Here is a 6,320-nt window from a genome sequence, read left to right as displayed (position 1 = left end):
ATCATGAAATAGTTACACTGGGCTGCCGATACGTTTCCGGGCAAAATACAAAGTGCTGATTATTACCTTTAAAGCCCTGAACGGCTTAGGTCCAGTTACCTTAGAGAGCGCCTTCTTCTGCATGATCCCCACCGCACGTTAAGTTCATCTGAGGAGGTCCATCTCCAGTTACCACCGGTGCGTCTGGTGGCGACTCAGAGGCGGGCCTTCTCTGTAGCTGCTCCTGGGCTATGGAATGCACTCCCAGCAGAAATCTGTTATTGAGTTCATTATTGTCTTTTAGGAGAATCCTTAAAAACTATCCATTTGGCCTGGCCTTCCAGACTTTTAAAATTGTTATAAACTGTTTTAAATTGTTTTAAATATTTGCCCTGGTTTTCTGGGGCTTTTAATTGTTTGAATGTTTAATTGGTTTTATTCTGTTTTTATAATTTTGATTTCAGTTGTTAACTAGTTTTAATTGTTTTTATTTTGTTGTAAAACTCCCTGAGCCATTTTTGGAATTTATTCAATATAAATAGAATAAATGAATGAATAGATAAATAAATAAATAATGGAGGAACTGGAGCTATATATGCAGTTGGATGGATGCTCTGGATTAGTTGGTTCCTACCAAAGAGACTTTGGCCTGCAAGGGGCTGCTCCTTTAAAAGGATTATCCTCTTCAATCATTTCTCAATGTATGGAGGAAGATCCGGTTGAATGATGTAAAGGAATAACCGATCTGTGATGAATGATTTTAAGTCTTTCCGTTAAAAGGTGGAGTGGTTCTTGTACTGTAATCCCAATTAATAGCAGCCAGGACAAAACTTGGCGGGGTGGTATTTTTAAAAAGCAATTAACCTTGAGTAAAATAATTGGATTAGGGATGGCCAACCTTTCAGAACTTTTTAATGTCTCCCGCACCTTAAGCATTGAGGTATATAAGGGCATTTCTGCAGGTACAGCTGCTTTTCCAGCCTGGGATGTAACAATCTGAACTTATGGCGGTGGGAGGGGGGGAGAGAAAAAGATAGGTTGGCCATCCCTGTACTGGGTAGGGTTGCCAGCATTCCCCCCTCGACCAACAAGGCTGTCCTGCACCTTTTACAAATGTAGACCAGGCAGAAATCCAGCAGGTTCAGCTTTCATTACTCCAGACCCTTTTCAGGCATTCATTAGTGTACAAGGAACCTAATGTGGTGGGATTTTGCAGTGGCCCTGGCAGGCTCCAGTCAACCAGTGTTCATAAGAACACCTGTAGAGACCACCTCACACATACATCTGTCTGTGCAGGGAGACCTTTCTGTAGCGATTCTAATGAATGCATGTTGGTTAGGGGCACAGTCTACCCCCCCCTCCGCCTTGCATAGATTCCAATTGTTCCTATTTATTAGGGACAGTCCCTATTTTCAGGAACCTGTCCTTGACAAATCACTGTCTCCTTTTTTGTCTCTTGGGGACGTCTCCTTCAGTGTTTCCCTCCCACTCCACACAAGTTGGTAGAAATGTCATTCTTCGGGATTTAGCTCCCTCTCCAGAGTCTGTTCTTATGGTAAAGGTAAAAGTAAAGTGTGCCGTCAAGTTGGTGTCGACTCCTGGCGACCACATAGACCTGTGGTTTTGCTTTGGTGGAATACAGGAGGGGTTCACCATTGCCATCTCCTGTGCAGTATGAGATGATGCCTTTCAGCATCTTTCTATATCGCTGCTGCCCGATATAGGTGTTTCCCGTAGTCTGAGAAACATACCAGCGGGGATTCAAACCGGCAACCTCTGGCTTGCTAATAAAGACATTTTCCTGCTGTGCCATTAGGTGGCTTGGTAGGAAGCATTAATTGTCCCCTTTGCTCAGCAGAGTCCACCCTGGTTTGCATTTGAATGGGAGGCTACATTTGTGAGCACTACAAGATATTTGCTTCAGGGGATAGAGCCACTCTGGGTAGAGCACTTGCATGCCTGCATGCCTGCATGTGGAAAGTTCCAAGTTCCCTCCCTGGCATCTCCAAGATAGGGCTGAGAAAGACTCCCACCTGCAACCTTGGAGTTCTTACCAGCAGCCAGGTTGGTCTCTGGGTCATCTCGGAGAGACCACATTACTCCTCTGTTGATGGAGCTACACTGGCTGCCAATAGGTTTCCAGGCAAAATACAAAGTGCTAGTCATAACTTATAAAGCCCTAAACGGCTTAGGCCCTGGGTATTTAAGAGAGCATCTTCTTTGCTATGAGCCCCACTGCCCATTGAGGTCACTTGAGGAGGTCCATCTCCAGTTGCCGCCAACTCGTTTGGTGGCTACACAGAGATGAGCCTTCTCGGTCGCTGCCCCGAGATTGTGGAATGCGTTCCCTACTAAGATACGATCCTCTGCATCTCTGGGGAACACATTTCTGAATACACATCTCTTCAGCCAAGCTTTCTCAGCTTTTTAAAACTCGTTCTGTTTTAAAATTGTTCTGACTATTATAATTGTTGTTTTATGATGCTTTAATTGTTAATTGTTGTTGTTTTATGCTGTTTTATAATTTCTGTTTTAATTGTTAATTGATTTTAATGGTGTTGTTTTAATGTAAACCACCCTGAGCCTTTTGGAAGGGCGGTATAAAACTTTAATCATACATACATACATCTTTGTGAAGACAATACTGAGCTAGTTGGACCAATACTGAGTTAGAAGGATCAATGCCTCTGGGAAGATTCTGGGCTTTCCAGAGGCATTTGGTGGGCCATTGTGTGAAGCAGGGTGCTGGACTACATTGGCCCCGGGTCTGATCAAGCAGGGCTTTCCGTATGTACTTACATACTCACACAATGGTCTGACTCTGCATAAGGCAGCTTCCTATGGCTCTATAGTCATAGTCTCTAGAAATGAAATCTCCTAGTGAATGGATGGATGCTTTGTGTCTCTGGTGCACTGGCATGGAAATGGGTACACAACCTTATGGAATGCACAGTCTTCAGCCACCAGCAATACTGGGTGGATGGGGGGCTTGGGCAGTAATCCTTGGCATGAGAACTGATTGTTACAGCCTACCCATGTTTTCATCTGCAAAATATTGGAGAGCGTGGACTTGTCTCATCGGCATCTATCTCATCTCATCTGGAATAATGTAGTTGCCTTGCATCTTATTGCCTGCTTTCCATTTGTGGCATGGTTGTAGTCAGGCTTGTATGCCCTGCCTCCAAGTTTGCTTGGGCATTTGCGTTTGCAGACACTTTCCAATTTCCTCAATGAAATGCTGGAGAGTACATCACTGCACCCAAAGACTGGGAGGGAGCAGGATTCTACTGGAAGAGAGATTGCCAGGTGAATTGCAGTTGCCGACACAAGGCGTAGATTCCAGCACTGCACGTGTGTGTGTGTGTGTGTGTGTGTGTGTGTGTGTGTGTGTGTGTGTGTGTGTGTGACTTGGGCTTGGCCTTTTCGTTCACTCAGGCCTTTTAAATTTTAAATTTTGATCTGATTTTATATGATTTTTTTAAAAGTTGTTACATTGTTTTGCATTGTATTCTTTTTTATTTTCTTTCTCCTGCCCCCTTTTTGGTCTGTTATGAAATAATCTGTTGTGTGTTTTTGTCTCATGTTTTAATGTTGTGTTGTAAGCTGCCCAGAGAACAATTTGTTATGGGGAGGCTAGCAAATGAAATTATTTATTTATTTATTTAACATATTTTTATACCACCCCAAATTTATGTCTCCGGGTGGTTTACAACATTGTTGTTGTTGTTGTTAATATTTTAAATTCTATTTACCCACCGTCTACCAGATGTTATTGACTGGATTTGGTACTTTAATTATCGGGCCCTTTCCAACGGTTTAGGATAACTAAAGAAAAATTAAAGATAGCGTTGTAGTATTCGTGCTGTCCCGAGTAGTGTGGCCTTCTGTAGCTGATGTGTTGTAATTTTCTTGATGCCCAAGGAGCTGAGATGGCATTCAAGTTCTTTTGGTACTGCACCAAGGGCACCAACAACTACTGGCACCACTATTGTTTTCTTTTTCCAGAGCCGCTCAATTTCAGTCTGAAGGTCCTTGTATTTAGTTATTTTCTCCAGTTGTTTTTTGTCAACTCGTCTAGGCCCTGGGATTGCAATATCAATTATGAGAACCTGATTCTTCTCGATGACTGTCAGATCAGGTGTGTTGTGCGCTAAATGTTTGTATTCTAAAATTCCAAAGGATTTTTGCCTTTTCATTTTCTGTGACTATTATTGTTGTTGTTGTTCAGGGGTGTAGCTATAATTGAACGAAAGGGTTCAAAGAACACGGGCCCCCAGCTCCAGAGGGCCCTCCGGCTACATCCCTCCCAATTTTCTTCATTATCTCCCTCAGTCTGGGGGGCCGCCAGAAAGAGGGATGAACACGGGCCCCCTCTCCCCCTAGTTACGCCCCTGTTGTTGTTGTTATCATCATCACCACCAACATCATCACCATCGTCGTCATCATCATCATCATCATCATCATCAATACTTCTGGGGTTCAGGGTCGTGGAATAGTTCTCCCTCCCTCCCAATGTCTGGAAAAGCAAACACCCGCTGTGACTTCGAGGCATCTACCAACGTATTCCAGAGAGCAGCCAAGTGTGCTGCACAGCAGCTCTAGGGGTGAGCGCAGCAGATGATCTCCTATTAAGATCTGCCAGCCCAGATGGCCTGTTCTGCTTGCTGATTCTGGAGAAAGCAGCAAGCAGCACTTGCGTCTTGCCCAAAAGCAAACAGGAGTTGTCAGCTCAGGAGTTTGCTCCCCTGCCGGATATTCAAGTGGGTTCATTTTATCAAGGCTCATTGACCAAGGGTAATTATGATGGCCCAGCAGCTGCAGAAGGGGCCATAGACTCAGGCTCGTCGCTGTTAAGGGAGCAAAATGTACGGGGAGGTGGCAGAGGAGAAAACGTGTGCCTGATGAAGTTGCAGCCGGAGCCAGGATTTGCGGCTGTAAGGCTGAATCACAGGGCCATTCTGATCTGCCGGAGATGCAGTGGAGCCACTGCCATGCAAAACCTCAATACAGTCTGCACATAGGAAATCACTGACCACAGGAGATCCTGTTGATGGCCCAGTGGAGAGAAGAATTGGGACAGCAAACTCACCAGGACAGTGGACATGACAGCCCCTAAGAGTCTTCTCCGACCCGCTTCAAAACTGGCCCCTTGGTATTACGGAAGAACTACGGGGGCTGAAGTGGCAAGGTAGACAACTGGAGCATACAGAGGCGGATTATGCATTGTGCCACCCATAGACAGCCAAAGATTTGCTGCCCCAGGGGCAAGGGTTCCTCTTTACAAGTACAGGGCTTGGGGGGAGGGGAGGAGGAGTTAAGTATATTTAAAAAAAACTTGTAAAACTGCTGCTGCGTGGTGGTGGTGCAGCGGGGATGGTGGTGAGAGCTCCTCCCACCTCCCAAACTGTGACAGTTGAGGTTGAGCCAGCGAAAAAGCTCCTCACAGGGGCCAACCTTCCTTCCAAATGACCCAGATCGGGCTGATTTAATGCGCAGTGGCCTGAAATCAGCTCGATCTGGGGTTATTTGGAAGGAAGGCGGGCCCATGTGAGGAGTTCTTTTGCTGGCAGTGCCCAACCTCACCTGTCACGGTGTGGGACAGATTACCACACAGAGTGCATTTGAAGCTCTATGCTCAGGCAATGTGTGCAGCAAACAAGTGATTCTTTTCTGCCCGTATTGTATCTGCAAGCTCACGTCCAGCAGAGTTGTTCAGGGTTGTGAGAGGGCTAATATATGCCCCTCCTTCCTCGAATCAGAATTTGGAACCATCAATTACCCGCTGAGATGTTTTTAATGAGTTCTTTGTGGATAAAATCTCTCGTATTCGGGCTGACTTAGACTCAGACCCCACAATTATTGCAGAGTCTAATGCAGAGGTGTCCAGCAGCTCCTCTTATGTGGTTATGCTGGATCAGTTTCAGTTTGTGACTCCCGAGGATGTGGACAGGCCGCTTGGAACAGTGCGGCCTACCACCTGTTTTCTTGACCTTTGTCTGACATGGCAGAGGAGTTGTTGTAGAAGATGTGGTAGATATAAATGCTTCTCTGAGGGAGGGCAGGATGCCTCCTTGCCTTAAGGAGGCAATCATTAGACCTCTTCTGAAGAAGCCTGCACTGGATCCCTCAGAGTTAAGCAACTTATAGGCCTGTCTCCAACCTTCTGTGGCTGGGCAAGGTAACTGAGAGGGTGGTGGCCTCCCAGCTTCAGGCAGCCTTGGAGGAAACTGATTATCTAGACCCATTTCAACCTGGCTTTCAGGTGGGCTATGGGGTGGAGACTGCCTTGATTGACCTGATGCATGATATCCAATTAGGAAATTACAGTGGGAGTGTGGCTC

This window comes from Hemicordylus capensis, chromosome 4 (genome assembly GCF_027244095.1).
Source record: "Hemicordylus capensis ecotype Gifberg chromosome 4, rHemCap1.1.pri, whole genome shotgun sequence".
Classification (NCBI taxonomy): domain Eukaryota; kingdom Metazoa; phylum Chordata; class Lepidosauria; order Squamata; family Cordylidae; genus Hemicordylus; species Hemicordylus capensis.
Note: the sequence above shows the minus strand (reverse complement) of the source record.